The sequence below is a fragment of the Miniopterus natalensis genome, chromosome 11, assembly GCF_054644295.1.
Source record: "Miniopterus natalensis isolate mMinNat1 chromosome 11, mMinNat1.hap1, whole genome shotgun sequence".
In the NCBI taxonomy this organism is placed as follows: Eukaryota; Metazoa; Chordata; class Mammalia; order Chiroptera; family Miniopteridae; genus Miniopterus; species Miniopterus natalensis.
In genome coordinates this window covers 40,228,747-40,245,210 of record NC_142091.1, presented here as the reverse complement: position 1 = coordinate 40,245,210, position 16,464 = coordinate 40,228,747, and the positions used below count along the sequence as shown (strand labels likewise).

The following is a 16,464-nucleotide window of genomic DNA, read 5'->3' as shown; positions in this document are numbered from 1 at the left end:
TGGCCTAAATTACTGCATTGTAAAAGGCTTTTCTGGTGATTGGCGAGTCTAAAGTTAGAGGGACCATGCTTGGCCCTTGTGGTAAAGGTGGCAATGGCCAAATGATTGACTGATGCCTCTTTAAAAAAAAAGTCTGAGCTATTTAGGAACAAGGGAAATGAGGCCCAGATCACCTCCCCCTCATCCTCACTGCTGCCTCTAGACTTGCTATCCTTTCGATGAGGCCCAAACTTCAGACAGAAATTTTATTTGCAACCGGAGGTAGATCTTGCCCCATCTGAGAGATTCCACAGCTGTGCTGCTAAAAATGACCTGAGGTTTAACCAACCTCTTCCCTTCATCTCAGAGGCAAAACATACAACCCTTATGCCTTCCCAGGGGAGTCTATCTAAAACTAGTTCCACAGCTCAGGAAAACTGGTGCCAAGGCCAAATGTGTTCTTTTATGCTCCCCAGGCACAGAAACAGGAGGAATCCAATACTCCAGAGGAACTCCAGAAGGACCTTGTCAGCTCAAGGCCCACAAAAGGGCACTCTATCAGAGACAAGACACTGGGGTGAGAACCTTCGGGACAGCCCAGCCAGTCACTCTTCTTGGGTAAAGAATGACTGAAGCTGGTGGCATAGCTAGTCCTCAGCACTGAGACTACAGCTTTAAACAGACCTTGGCTTGGAACTGGAGGGCTCCCAGCCAGAGCACCATCCTCCCCACCCTCCCCCTGAAATCTGAGGCAGGCCCCACCCAGAAGACTGGGTGATGGTGATGGAAAAACAGATCCCCACAATTGTAGCCAGGAACCACTTCACAGAAGGATCTCCTGAGATCTACCCCAACTCGATCAGGCATCCTCTGTCACCCCCAATCAACAAACAAACAAAAAAGAAAACCTCTATTGTAGGCCCTCTGAGGGCACCTTCAGAGTTCTCACCTCCCTGGTTCTTTGCAAAGAAGAGCCCCAGAATCCAAAACGGAGGCTTCAGAGAGCTAATAAGGTGCCTGCTCTTTCCCCTGAGCTCAAGAAGAAATCAAGACACAGAAGCAGTTGCCTTATAAACTAAAGGCCTTGCCTCTTCTCTACATTTGCAAAACTGACACAATGTAAACTCCTTCACCTTCAGGACCAATCCCCACATTTACAGTAACCCCTCTATGTTTCCAGAGAAGATATATCAGAACAAGTAGATACTCAAGAGGCACACACCCTCTCTGGGTCTTAAAGAGTTAAAACTCAGCTACAGTTTCCTACCACGGCTGAAGCTAATGTAAACCACCTGCTTAGATGCAAGGACCAATCAATGATAGGCCAAAGGCCAGAGGGTCTGAGTTGTGGCAGCACTGCTCTCCTTACCCTACCCACCCCCAGCCTGGGTGCCAGCTACTTTGGAGACTGCCTCTTAGTCACTAACTGCCTGGCCTGAACACCAGCCGGGCCTCAAGATAACACCAAAGTGACCTTTGGTCCCAGAGAACTGCACAACTGTACTGATCTCTCAGCTCATGCCTCCAGTGAACCCTCATTCTCTTAGGTGCTAGCTCCCAATCCCAGAATTTTAGAGCGCAAAGCCCACACAAAGTCCCATCTCAAAGGTCCTTCCCCAAACCCCGCCCCAGCTCCACCCCAAGTTTCCAAAGGCCCACAGGCTCACAGCTCATACGGGCAATGGCTATCCCATCTGTGTGCCCATGCTCAATGACAAGGTTTACCACCACTTGCCCTGATAGACTGCCTGACTGCAGCCATAAGAATTCCATGCTTTGTACACCTTTCTAAAAAAGATCATCCCACCATCTGGGAGGCGCCCACATCTAAAGAGTAAACACCCTGGTCTTGGGGCTCCTCTGACTCTGGGAGGGATAGGTAAGGAGGCACAGGCAATCAGGTACCCAAACCTCACCTTGTAGTTTACCCCAAAGAGGCCCAGCAAAAGCCAAACTATGTGACCATAGGCTAACTCATGTAAAGAACAGAATAGGAAATATCTTGCTTGTGGGTACCCTAGCTTGGCGGTAAAAGGCCCAAGGACCAGCAGCTGCAAGAAAAGCCAAGGAGGGAAAAACACAATCCTTTCAACTTCCGGGGAGTCCTGAGTAGGCTGTCTCATCCACGTCCAAAGGGTTTCTCTGCACTCCTGAGGTTGGGCCAAACCAGCTTGCTGGATGTATGCTCTGGGCTCAGGCCTCTCCCCTCTTCACACACAGCACCCCTTCTGAGTAGCCTAGAATTTGGTCCAGAGCTCCAAGGCCCTAATGAGGAACTAGGGAGGGATTGCAAGGGAAACCAAGATTCCCCTGGTTTCTTCAAAAGTGGCCTACTGGTATCTTCCCTCCCCCCCATGCTCTATAGGGTCCAGATCAGGAGGATGTGGGCAAAAGGGTTACAATCAAACCAGGCCTGGTGCCTACGGCATATACTGCACGCGCGCACACACACATACACGCACGCACGCACGCACGCATACCCGCACCCAGTCCAGCAGTTCATCAGCACCTGCCCCCACAGCTGTATTCATACACTCTGGTCCCTGCCAGCTGAAAAAGGAACCTTTTTCATCCCCCACCACTGCGTACACACCCAGGCCTCACTTGGGAATGGAGAAGCTCTCGAGCTGTTTCTACAGCTCAGCATGCAGGCACACACGCTTTCCCCCACTCTGAACAAAAACTCCCTGACATCTATGCGAGGGGGAAAGAAAGCAACCCTTTGCTCTGAAAGGCGCCAACTCCCGGATGTTGGCAAGCTCTGCTTCCAGTGCCTGCTTCTGAGTGTTTACTTGCTCTCCCTCTCCTCTCCCTCCCCTTTAAGGATGGCGCAGGAAAGAGAGGTGAGGGGGGAGATTCCACCGCACCCCCACGTCCATGTTTGAACAAAAACCCCCGAGAAAGAGTGAGGAGAAAAAGTCTCAGTACAGGAAGGCCTTACCAGATTCCTAAAGGCAAACGTATTTACAGGTTTTAATCCGCCATTAGCATTTAAATCTTGAAAGGAGAGGAGGAAGGGGGGGTAGTGGAAAGTAACCCCACACACAAAAGAAAAGTTGTTGGTTTTCTTCTCAGCCTGGCAGGAGCGATCTTCCTGGCTGACAGCCAGAAGTGCGTCACAGCCAGGAGTCTGCTTTCTTTAAAGGCACAGCAAGCTTCCGCGATCAGGGAGCCGGATCTGGGAGCCTCGGAGAAGCAGGGAACTCTCAGCAAGGGGGGAGGGGTAGCAGTTGGGCAAGGAGGGAGGGGCGCACTAGAGAGGAGGGGCGTGAAGGCTTGGCGCACAAACAAGAGAATAGGACGCATGGGGAGGCACCAGCCAGCAGACAACTCTGAATTGCAACAGTGGCAAGAGCCAAGGCAAACGGTGGCATAAACACACAAAACACAGTGGCCTGCCTGACAAACCTGATGTCCCCCAGACACTCCCCCTTCACTCTCTTAAAACAGCAATGACAGCTTGTCCATCTCTCTGGCCAGCAACGAAGGGCAGGCCACGAGCTGTCCTGATGATTAGATCAGCCACTGCCCGACGGCAAGCAGGACAGGAAGGAAGACCCGGGAACAGAGGCTTCGGAGAGTGAGCCAGATGCAGGCCCTTTTAAATGGGAGCAGCTTCCTGCTGGCTCCTGGGCGGGCCGTGTCTTTAAGCACACGCACGCCGAGCTCACACACAAAGCGCCTGCCTCCTTCTGTGGGCACCGCCTAACCTGGGACAATAGCCACCCTCCAAGCCCATTCCTGGAGGGACTCTCTTCAGTCCATACCTTCTGTGTGGCAAGGCCAGGATGCCGCACTCCTCCCTCTCGGCCATCCAAACAAGAAGCCCAGGCAGATTGTGGGCCTGGAGTGCAGGCCTGCACTGTCCTGTCTGGGTGGCTGCGTGCTATTGTCGACTGTGGAATGGCCGCCAAAATCCCAGTTGTGCTGCCAGAACCTAATCCCCTGTTCTGCTGAGCATTTGTGGGGAGGGGCTGAGGGGCCAAGGCACGGAATCTAGTAAGGCAGGCACTGGCTGGAGCCCCTTAACAGACACAGACACAGACACTGGGACTCATTGGCAGAAACTACAGGCTCTGCCTCTCCTGCCAGGGCAAAAAAGAAAAGATGTCTGACTTAAAAAAAACACACCACAGTGTTTCCACCCACCGAACAATGACCTTCACCAAGACTGAGAGAGAAACCCACCAGTTATCAGGAAACCCCTCATCTTCCTTTCATTTGCGCCATATATTAAGCACCTACTATGTGCAAGGCACTGCTATCAGACACTGTAAGGATGAATTAAACCCAGCATCTATACTGAGATAGGTTATAATTCCACAAGAGAAAAGACATATGACTCAAAAATTATATCTCAAGACAGTATATGCTAACTCCCACAAAAAGATAAAATATCCTAACCAGCTGAAAGCAGAGAAGGAATAAGGAAACAAAGTGATATCTAATCTGCATCTTACAACACACAGGGAGAACTTCCCAGATGGAAATGGAGAGAGGAGTGTGGAAGAAGGGATAGCAGCCAAGGAGGTGTGTATGTAGTAAGGAAATGACCTGAAGGGTGAGTTGGAGTATCTTGAACCTTAAGCCAAGAAATCAAATAAAGATCTGAATGTTTAGTTTCTCGTTTTTAACACAGAGATATGGTACAGTGAGATCTGTACTTTAAGAAATTATTCTGGTATATATAAATAAATGAGAATAGCAGCAGGGAGGTGGATCAGAAGGCTGCCACAACAGACAGGAGACAGGTAATGAGGACATGAAGAAGGGTGAAGAGAGAATGGTAAGAAAGGGAATGAGACATTCTGGAGATAGGGTGAAGAGAAAGGAATGACTGGAAGCAGAGGGAGAAATTGTAAAGGAGAGGAAAGTGTGAGGGATGAAGGCAAGAGCATACAATAGAGTAAAGAGAGTCTCTTCAATAAATGGTGCTGGGAAAATTGAACAAGTACACACACAAAAATGAAACTGGACCACCAACTTACACCATACATAAGAATAAACTCAAAATAGATAAAAGACTTATATGTAAGTCACGAAACCATAAAAATCCTAGAAGAAAACATAGGCAGTAAAATCTCAGACACCTCAAGTAGCTGTATTTTCCCCATATATTGCCAAGGGCAAGGCAAACAAAGGAAAAATTAACAAATGGGACTACATCAAACTAAAAAGCTTCTGCATAGCAGAAGAAACCATCAACAAAATGAAAAGGGAACCTACTGTATGGGAAAACATATTCGCCAGATACATCTGGTAAGGGCTTAACTTCCAAAATATACAAAGAACTCATACAACTTGACACCAGGAAGACAAACAATCACTTAAAAAGTGGGTAAAGAACCTGAATAGACACTTCTCCAAAGAGGACATACAGATGGCCAATAGACATATGAAAAAATGCTTAATGTCACTAATCATCAGAGAGATGCAAATGAAAACTACAATAAGGTATCACCTCACACCTGCCAGAATAGCTACCATCAACAAATTAAAAAACAAACACTGGCAAGGATGTAGACAAAAGAGAACCCTAGTACAATGCTGGTGGGAATGCAGACTGGTACAGCCACTGTGGAAAACAATATGGAGGTTCCTCAAAAAATTAAAAATGGCTCAACTGGACATGGCTCAGTGGTTGAGCATCGACCTAGGATCCAGGAGATTGTGGTTAAATTCCCGGTCAGGGCACATGCCAGGGTTGTGGGCTTGATCCCCAGTTGGGTGCACGCAGGAGGCAGCCAACCAATGACGACTCTCTCATCATTTATGTTTCTCTCTGTTCCCTCTCCCTTCCTCTCTCTGAAATCAATAAAGATAGATATATATATTTTAATAAATAAAAAAATTCTTTTTAATTAAAAATGGAACTGCCATTTGACCCAGTGATCCCACTTCTGGGAATATAGCCTAAGAATCCCCAAACACCAATTAGAAAGAATATATGCACACCTATGTTCATAGCAGCACTATTTACAATAGTTAAGATGTGGAAACAGCCCAAGTGCCCATCAGTAGATGAGTGGATAAAAAAGCTGTGGTACATTTATACCATGGAATACTATGCAGCTGTAAAAAAGGAGCTCTTACCTTTTGAGACAGCATAGATGTATCTAGAGAATATTATGCTAAGTGAAATAAGCCAGTTAGAGAAAGACATATATCATATGATCTCACTTACATGTGAAATTTAATGAACAAAATAAAATGATGAACAAAATAGGTCCAGAGGTGTGGATGCATGGAACAGAATATCGGTGGGGTGGGTGGGAAGTGGGAGGGGACAGGAAGAGATTAACCCAAAGAACATATATGCATAAATGCATAATCCATGAACAGAGACAATAGTATGGGAAAGGCCTGGGGTGGGGTGGGGTGGGGGTGGGGGGGTGGAGGAGGGCAAAATGGGAGAAAATAGGAGACATCCATAATACTACTGTCAGAAAGAAGGAAGGGAGGGAGGGAGAGAGAGAGGGAGGGAGGGAGGAAGTGTGAGGGATAGCTGCTTTGAGGACAGAAAGGCCATATATAGAATTAAATTAAGTGGAGAGATGATACAAATCATGTGAGAACAACAGAGAAAACAGGTATAATAAATAGCAGCTAATGCTTGCCAAATACATACTATGTGCTAGGTACTATTCTACTGACCTAATGTGTTAACTCATTAATCTGAAGAACTCTCTTAGTGAAGTAGGTATATTGTCACTCAACTTTAAAGATGAGGAAACTGAGCAAGAGATGAAATAATTTGCCCAAGAGCACACAGCTAGGGAATGGCAGAACTCTATGCTATTTGCTGCTCTATGACACTGGCAAGTAACCTCTGAGCCTCAGTATCTTTCTGTAAAACACGGGTAAAGACACCTATTTTATAAGTTGTGATAAGGATAAATTCAGTAGCATCTATAAGGTGCCCAACACTGGCTAGCACATCAGGCACAAGGAGGTGCTAACAAAGGTTAATTTCCTATTTTGGCACCTTGTCGCCAAGGTGTCCAAGCAGAAGTTGGCTCACCATTTGTGGAGGAAGCTAGAGGTGGTGCTCCTCCTTGGAGCAGGAGATTGGATCCATCTGGAGCAAGAGACTGGATCCTCAGGATGCTTGCTTACCTTCCATTAGTCTGTCTCTCTGGATTTTACTTTAAGGTCCAGCTCAAATTTTAACTCCTCAAATATTTAACAGTGGCTATCTTGGGGAAAAGTAAGATTGTAGGGGATTTTCTACATTATATGTGTCTTTTACATTTGAATTTATTTTTAATAACTATGTATTATATTGGTAATCAGAAAAATGTGTCTACATTATGCATTTGGCACTGGTAATGCCTTAATTGTACATGCATGGAAGTCCTGTCTTCATATCTAGAGTCTAAATTCCACAAGGGCATAACCAGTTCCATCTTTCTCTCTATAATCCTAGCACCTAGCACACTAAGGCTCTTGAATCTGTTCTACTGAACTACATGAGTATGGTAGGCTTCCAAACTCAACCCTCTGTCCACCAGAGACTGACAGTGGTGAGTGGTTGAGGTACCGTGGAGGGGGTCAGAACAAGGCCCACTGCTGCAGAGACGTGGCATGGCCCTGTTTCTTCTCCCAGACCCTATCGCTTACTTCCACAGTATCACTTGCAGTTGCTATTGGTGGAAAGGAAAGTTCTTATTCAAAGAAACATGACAAAGGCAAAGCAAAGGCAAAAGCTTTTATAGGAAAGCAAAGCAGTAAACATAACTTAATGACCGGCACAATCAACATTCCAGAAACTGTATGACGTGAAAACAGGAGGCAAGCCTGCTAAAATCTTCCTGGCCTCCTCCGGCATAGTTAGCCCTAACGCTCTCTAGTATATGAAAGAATTGATACTATGTCTCAAAAGAATACAAGAGGCCTTCCCCCCACCCCTTCTTTGGCTCTAAACTCAAGACAACAGCTTCTAGCTGTGCAGCCTCAGAGGGGCTGACCTCTGCTCTGGAACCTCTTCACCAAAATTGCCAAGCTTCTCTTCAGCACAACTCAAGGAGCCTGGCCAGTTTCTCCAGTGTCCCCCTCCCCTACCACAGTGCAGTCAACCACTCCCCTCTTGTGGCAGAAACAGAACTTCCCCACCCCTCCTCCCAGCCTAGACAGGCAACAGGCAGGCCACATGGCTCCTGCGTGATTCCACAGCCCCAGCTCATTGTCCCGGAAAGACTGAAAGACTGGGATAGAAGTGCTAAAACCATTTTTAAAAGAATGTAGGGGTGGGGAGGAAGGGAGATAAAAAGGGAGAGAAGGAGAGAATGAGGGAAGGAGGGTAGGGAGGAAGGAAGGAAAGTAAAATGGCAAACGACTGAAAATTCTGAATAGTGTTCAGATAGAGGTTGGAGGGGGTTGGTGATGGGTGTGGGGTGCACAGGGTGTTTCAAAGGGTCTGGGAATATTACATCTCCTGAGCTGAGTGATAGGTGCATGGGTGTTTATTGATCTTGTTTAAAATATAAGTGTTATAGTTTTAAATGCATATTACAATTTTTAAAAGTTTAAATAAAAGACTGAGACCAATTCCCCTAAGATGGCCCAGGAATGGGGTGGTTCTAATACAAATGATTTGCCTGGTGTTCAAGGCCCTCCATGACTTGGCCTTTAGAGTCATTTATGCCCTTAGCAGAACCCTCCTGCCAGACTGGTCTTTTCACTGTCCTCTCAAGTCCTTCTGAACCTCTTACCTCAGCCTACTAGCCTGGAAGGGAAACTTGCTGCAGGACCCAATGAGAGAGCTCTTTCTCAGTCCCTATAGGACCTCTCACAGAAAGATAGCAGGAAAAACACGCTTTTGGATCCACTGCCCTATGCAATGCCTTGAAGTCTTTCCTTTGCCACTTGATGTCCTAGCATAATAAATAACTAAAGTTTCTCATTATTGTTGTTGCTGTTACTGTTGTAATTAATAGTTAACATTTAATGAGCACTTAGTATGCACCAAGCAGTATGCTGAATACTTTGATGCTTTATTTTATTTAATCCTCACAATAAGCCAATGACACAATAACCCAAACACTATGATTATTGCTATTTAACAGGAAAAAAACCTGAGCATTAAAAAGATTAAATAACTTGCCTAAGGTCATGCACCTGGTAAGTGCTGGAGACAAAATTTGAGCCCAGTTGGGTCTGTCCCCAGATTCCATCCTCTTACATGGTCATCTCATCTAATCCTCAGGACAATCTAAAAGGTAGGTTTTATTTCTGTTTTAAAGATGAGGAAATCTGAGGCTCAGGAATTCAGTGACTTAGTAACATAAGTAGTGAGCTGTCTTCTCTGGTCTCTACATTATTCTCTAGTGCTCTTAATAAAGCAATTATTGAATTAATTAATTAAAAAGCAAGCACATTCTCAGTGGCTCAAAGAAGACTTGTACCTCTACCTCTACATAAAAATCAACTTTTTAATAAAAACAACCAAAGAGTTCTAATTTCAAAAGTAACCACTAAGAATTTTTTCTGAAAATTCAAGAACTTTACAAACACTGAAGGACCAAAACTCCTCTGAAGCAGCAAGCATGGACAAAGAGTCTTCTACTAGAAGGGATGTTGAACATATTTCAAAGGTGAGCAGCCATGGAGAAAGAAGGCTGGAAGAAACGCCATTGGCTGGTGGGAAGGACTACTGTTTCAGAACCCTGACCTGAAGCTTATTTATCAGGCCTCATTCTCCCTCTCCAGAGGGTAGTAACTGAGTAATGAAGCAGTGTTGGTAAGCCTGCAGCTTCTGGGGGAGAAAAACAGAGGGCAAATAAAAACCCTGTGAGGATTCATTATAACATCCAAGAGGCCTATTCAATTCTCCCTCAAGAAGGTCTTTCTACAAAACACCTAAGAACCAGTTCATCCTGTTTCATTGTCACAGAGGAGTAAATGACTCTGTCCCTACAAGCAACATATCTAGCAAAATGTTTGCTCACAAACACAGAACTGATGATGACAAAAGTAAAAGAAACTGAAGGAGGGACAATTTAATGTAAAGGTATGTAAGTCTTGGAGAGCTTTGCTAGTGGTAGAAAATACTAGATTTAGTGTTGGAAGCCCTTGGAGGTAAGTTCTGGATCTCCTACCCCCTCTACTAAAGTTGTGGCTCTAGGCAAGTCACTTGCCCTAGCTTGGATCCAATAAAAGAAGGGCATTGGATTAGATAATATCTAAAATACCTCCAAAATTTTCCCATGATCCTTTTTACCTCCAAAAATTCCCATGGTTCTTTCTCCAGGACACCGCTCTCAACAACAAAAACAAAAATCTTGCAATAAAACTAATTTTCTCAGAATCTGGTCAAAACTTTACCAGTTGTGGTTTCCTTTCCAAAAAAACAAGTCCCTAGAAACAGACACCTTTGTTACCCTGCTGGGTCTCATCCTCAAAGCAAGGCACATGTGAGTGCTTCATTAATCTTGATGAAAGGAGAAGGTCCTTGGAAACTGGTAGTATCAACTTTGCATGGGATACAATGAAAGTGACTGGTGCTATACTCAGGGCATTTACAAGGTTTCATAAGTAAAAGCCAAAAAGTATAATTTATAATTGCATTGATCTAAAAAGCCTAAAGAAAAGCAGCTTTCTATACCTGGTCATCAAATCACAGAACCTCAAGGTTGAAAGAGACCTTCATGGTCACATAGTTCCACCCTACATCCATGATGGAATACATGTGACATCTTGGCTGAAGATTTGCTATCTCCTGCCTGAGACAAAAATTTTACAACTTATTTGTATGCCTGAGCAAGGTCTGTCGACAAAATTTGATTTCAGAACATAAGCTTGGAGAACAGGGACTCTATCCCAGATCTGGTTTGTTTCAAATAGGCTTTAAGTAGGTACAAAACTCAAATGACATCTCTCTTAACCCCCCCAATTTATTTTCCGTGTCTCCACCTCCTACATATCACTGAGGCCCCCGTCTTTCAGGTTTCAAATTCACTTCTGCTTCTACCACAGCAAGATGTCTTTAATCACTGACAGAAATGAACAAATACAAATATTAAAAGGGGTTGGATTTCTAAATAGGATGCTAGATTGACTAAAGAACCAAACTTGTCAATATGTTCTAATAATAAGTAAAACAAAACGGAACGGTGTCTAACATACCCATGATAAAACAAAACAAAAACCCTAACATTTAAACAGACTTTAAGAATTTAAGGAAGCTATGTCTCACATTTCAATTAATCCCCTCCACCCCCCCACTCCCAAGAACCCTAAGAGGCAAGCATGTCTATTCCAGTTTTATAGATTGGGAACCTAAGTCTTGTAAAGAAAATACCTGCCTCAAGGTCAACAGCCAAGGTTGCAAAGCCAGAACTCGAAATCTAAATCCAGTGCTCTCTCCAGCACTCCTCAGCCATGTCGTATACCATTCTCATCAGTATAGTCCTTTTTATACAAAGCACTTACGCATTCCTCAAGCAAACTGTTTCTACCACAGCTCATGAAATGAGCAGGGAAGGTGTCATTTTCTCCATTTTTAAAGATGCTATGTAACTTGAATAGTGCTAGATAAAATAACATCCCACGTATCTGGCATCACTGAGTACAAAATTCCTCACAAGCAATTTTCCTAAAAATTAAAATTTCCCCCCTTTAAGACCAAACCTTTGTTTATTTTATATCTATTTGTAGTACAAATTCTCCAAAATACATAAGATGTATTATTCTTTATTTGAAATTAATAAAATTTAATCAGGGACACTCAACTATAAACATGAAATAAACACCTATAGATAGTATGTTGGGGACTCAAAGATGAATCAGTCAGTCTTATTATCCTGTGGAGAAACAAACATACCTATAACTCACTTTAATATGAGGCCGAAGGACACAAACTTTGGTAGTGCTGAAAGGAAGGTGAGAGAACCTTGAAGTGTATAGTAGAAACCAATAGAGACTTACTTAAGAGCAGTGGGAGGCACTGAAGGGTCCTAAGCAGGAGAATGGTGTACTTGTGTGTGCTTTTTGAAAAGACAGGTTTGGCATAACACTGGGTCCAGAGGCAGAACACAGAGCTAGGTACAATGGCAATGGCAGAGATAAAAACTGCTGCTTCTAGGGCAGGGGTAGTAGGAACTAGAAAGAAAGGTACATTTGAAAGGCATTGCAGAGGTAGACTCAAAGCACTTATGAAGTGGGCGTATGGGAAAGGTGGGGAGTGGAAAAGACCTCTAAGATTCTAGCTCTGGTGAAAAGACTTTAGAACTGTTGAGGAGCTGTGAGGGGCTGATTACTCAGGACGGGATGAAAAGGAAAGCTTTACCAAGGAAGTAACATTTAAGCTGAATACTTAAAGCTTGAGCAGGATGAGTAGGGTATCACCAAAGAGAAGTAAAAAAGAGGATTTCTAGGCAGGGAGAACAGCATATGCAAAGACAGAACTAATTACATTTGAGCAATGGCATGCAGTTTTAGGAGGGTGTAGCAGATGATGAGGATAAGTAGTACTAAATTCTGAGGCGCTTACATCATGCTAAGGAATTCAGATTTATACTGTAGGTGATGGGAAACAAGGTTTCTAAAGAGTGAGTAAAGGGGAGTAAAACAGATTGGACCTATGTTCCAGTCTGCATGAAGTTCAGGCTGGGAATGGTAAGAAACGAGGAATACAATATAGCATAATGGCTAAGAGCATGAGGTCTGGAGTTAGACTGCCTAATTAAAATCCTGGCTCTACAGCTTACTAGCTGTGTGACCTTGGGCAACTTATTTAACCTGTCTCTGTTCCCAGTTTCCCCATCTGTAAAATGGGAATAATAATAGTACTTTCTTAGAGGGTCACTACAATAATTAACAAGACGGTATGTGTAAAGTGTAAGCACAATCCCTGGTACAAAGTTAAATGCTAGCTGCTATGAAAGTTCGTTAGTTGAAAATTACATCCACGTATGGTCTAGTTGTCCTTGCTCTTCCTTCTGCCAGAAGCTTTCTTGTCCTACCTCTTCACCTAATTAAGTCAAATTTGTCCTTCATATATCAGCTCAAATGTTACCTCCTCATGTAAACTCTCCCCCACCTAGATTAGGTCAAGTTCCTACTATGCATAGCACCATATTCCTTTCCTTCATAGCACTCAGTTTCTAATTATATGTTTTTGTATTTCGTTAATTTATTTTTCCTACTACCATATGTTCCATGAAATCATAGATTGTGTGCTCACCACTGAATTCTTAGAATTTAGGACAATGCCTGGCACATAGGAGGTACGTGATAAATACTTTTTGAATAAATGAAAGGTTCCAAATTATATTTTAAAAGTGAGCCCTCTTCAGATACAATCTTTATACAGAACCTAGGATACAGATAAAAGTAGACGGTTTGAAGTAAAGGATGTTTGGGGGCCCTGTCCCCTCTGCTTCCACCTGGTTCCTGAGTCAGTTCTGTAGTTCTACTAAGCTTTGCAGAATGCAGTGCAAAACTGTTTGTTCCAAGCAAGTTGTGATATATGTCTGAAGGCAGTGATAAAAAAGAGGAAGCAATGGTGGCTTTGAGAATTAATTATGACAGGTCCTGATACTCAATTATAAGTGAAGAATGAGAAAAGGAAGATTCTAGGAGCATCTCTAAATTTCTTAGCTTGAGTGAATGGGCATATGAACTTGTGTGCCAAAAATGAAGAATGCAAAAGTAATAATAATAGCCTCATTCCTTGAGTACTGGTATCAACCCTATCAAGCAAGTACTATTAATACCCTCTTTTATAAAAAGAGATTTCAAGATATTAAACAATCTTTCCCAGATCATGAGGCCAATAAGTAGCAGAATTAAGATTCAAACCCAGGTCTGTCTCACTCCAAAGTCCATAATCTAAACCATCATGCTATACTGGTAGACAGTTTGAAAGTTTGGTTTTAGAAATGAGGCATCCACTGAATATACAATTAGGAAATCCAGTAACTGGTGAAAAATGACTAGGGACTACAGAGATACAGATTTGGGTCACATTGGGATTTTATGGTAGAATTGAAGAGGTGGTATATTTATTTGCTATTGAAATTTGTTAATCTACCAAGCCTCTGCTTTGTACAGTTGTTAATGCTGTGCACCCAGCATTAAGAGAGGAAGAAATCAGGAGAAATTCCAGACATCTAGGAATTCCTTTTAGGTCTTTTATATTATTTCCATTTTGAGAAAATTCAATAGAAAGCCAGTGACCACACCAATAGTAACCAAAAAAAACCCCACCAAAAAACAAAAACAAAAGGAAGCAATACAGGTGGTTAAGAGAATGGGTTTGGGAATCATACAAACTTCATTTTCTCTCCTTACTTAAGGTTCACATCATCTCGTTTGGGATTCTACCTCCCTCACAAAAAAAGACAAACATTTGTGTACAGCTTTTTACCACTGACAAGTTTTCCATCTATGAAGGATTTCACATGATGCTCACAACAGGTCTGCAAGGTAGACACTGTTTTCATTTTATCAAAGAGGAATGAAGTTTTAAAAGTACCTTGCCTAATTAAGGTAACACAACTGGAAAGCAGCAGGAACTGATGCAACTCTGATTTTCTGGCTCCAAAGAAGGAGCTCTTTCCACCAGACTCACCCAAATTAACCATGAGCCACCCACTTATGAATCAACAGAGTCACCATGTACACTTTCACTGAATTTAGAAAGAAAACAGCAAGGGGATAATGACTGGAAAGGTCCTACTGGGATTCTGTTTCTCAATACAGTCCTAGTTACACAGGTGTTTACTTTGTAGAAAGTTATGAGCTATCTATAAATTTATGCACTTCTCTGTATGTATGTTATGCTTGAATTAAAAAGCAAACACTAGGCCCGGGCTGAACAGCTCGGTCGGTTGGAGTGTCGTCCTGGGCACCAAAAAGGTTGTGGGTTCGATCTCCGGTCGGGGCACATACAGGAGGCAACAGATTGATGTTTCTCTTTCTCTCTCTCCTCTCTCCCTCTCTCTCCCTCCCTCCCTCTTTTCCTGTCTCTCTAAAATCAATAAATATATCCTCGGGTGAGGGTTAAAAACAAAACAAAAACCAGGCAAAATTAAGATAGAGACTAATCAAAATTCAGGAGCACTAAATTGGATGCCTCAAGGTTGTATCTATATTTACCTGACTTCTCAAGCAGCAGTTGCATATAAGACACCTACCAGTTAAGTAAGGATGCACAAAATCCTTGCACATTCAAATAATATATCCACTCCTTTTTCCTATCCAGAATGTCTAGATGATGTGAGTCATATGGGTTTAGGAACAAGGGAAGCCCAGGAAGGAGCCAAGATTACTGTTAATGAAAAAAAAAGGGGGGGGGGGGGCATTGAAAAGAGGAACTATTCTACAGCATCAATATAAATGTGCATAAATTTCAGAGCTAATAAAAATGTGAGAAAAATGGCCAATGACAATTGAAACATGCCACTAATAATAAAATATATCCTAATTTCAGAGTGTTAAAATGTAAAGAAAAAAAAAGTATTTAAAAATAAATGAAATACAATGTTCTAATCTCAAGAGGTAGTTCAATTATGAATCATAGACTTGTGGAGTGTTAGGGCTAAAAAGGACCTTGGAGATCAGTGTCCTCTGGTAAAGCTCTTCATTTCAGAGATGAAGAAACTGGGGCCCTTGTTTAACAATTGTTAAATGACCTTAATTTATTAAATTAAAGCTCACACATCAGAAAGTTGAAAACTACAAAGTTGGTTTTCTGACTCCTGGTTCTCTTTCCACTAACCAGATGCCTCCCCTAAACCCAAGAGAAAATTTACATGTTAACTCTATTTGACTTTCATAATTCTTTACTTCATTAACTTTCTAAATAAATTAAAAGCAGCTTTTAAAAATCAATTAAGATGAAAAAATGTTTAGGAAACTACATTTCTTGCTCATACAAGTTTATTTTCCTTGTTCCCTTAAACCAATGAAGCAATACAACGGTTAGATAAAAAACAAAATTAGTAATCTCTCAGCCCCCCACCATTCCCAAGTTCTTCCACAAGATAAGAAATATTAACAAATTTTCCCATGCTCCAGAAAGGATAAGCACAAATATACTTTTACATTTAGAGGGTTTTTATTGTCTTCTATATGTAAAAAAACTAAGTTTACACTTTAATGTTGCTCTGCAACTTGTTTTTCTCACTTAATAATTTATCATGAACATCCCCCAAAGTGTTAATAAAATTCCAACTCATACTTTTAAAAAGCTGCATAATACATGAATTGTGTTAGACATTTCAACTATAGCTGCTATGATACAATTATGCCTGGAAAAGCTGTTGCCAGGTAAATCTTACACCGATCCTTGCTATAGTGTAATGAATTTTACTTTGCTTCTTAAATAGAATAGTCAACTTAGCTAATTAGCAAGTGCTTAAAAATAACATAATATTTTATAAAACAGGGTAGGATTTATAGCAACGAATTTCTTATTTGAAGCAGCCATTCAAATTACCATAGACCCACAAGATACACTGAAATTAGACCGGTCCAAGAGAA

At 42.4% G+C, this 16,464-nt stretch overlaps 1 protein-coding gene across 3 annotated transcripts in view; it reads right to left on the bottom strand.

Moving 5' to 3' along the window:
- NUMA1 (nuclear mitotic apparatus protein 1) overlaps positions 1–3,897 on the bottom strand; it is a 36,501-nt gene extending 32,604 nt beyond the window's left edge. For 2 of the 3 annotated variants that reach the window (XM_016218131.2, XM_016218134.2), the window contains exon 1: positions 2,921–3,179. The gene's annotated coding sequence lies outside the window, so the exon portion shown is untranslated. Of the gene's footprint in view, positions 1–2,920; positions 3,180–3,746 lie in introns of those variants that run through there. The other variant, XM_016218132.2, reaches the window with a different exon arrangement.
- Between the last annotated feature and the right edge of the window lie 12,567 nt (positions 3,898–16,464).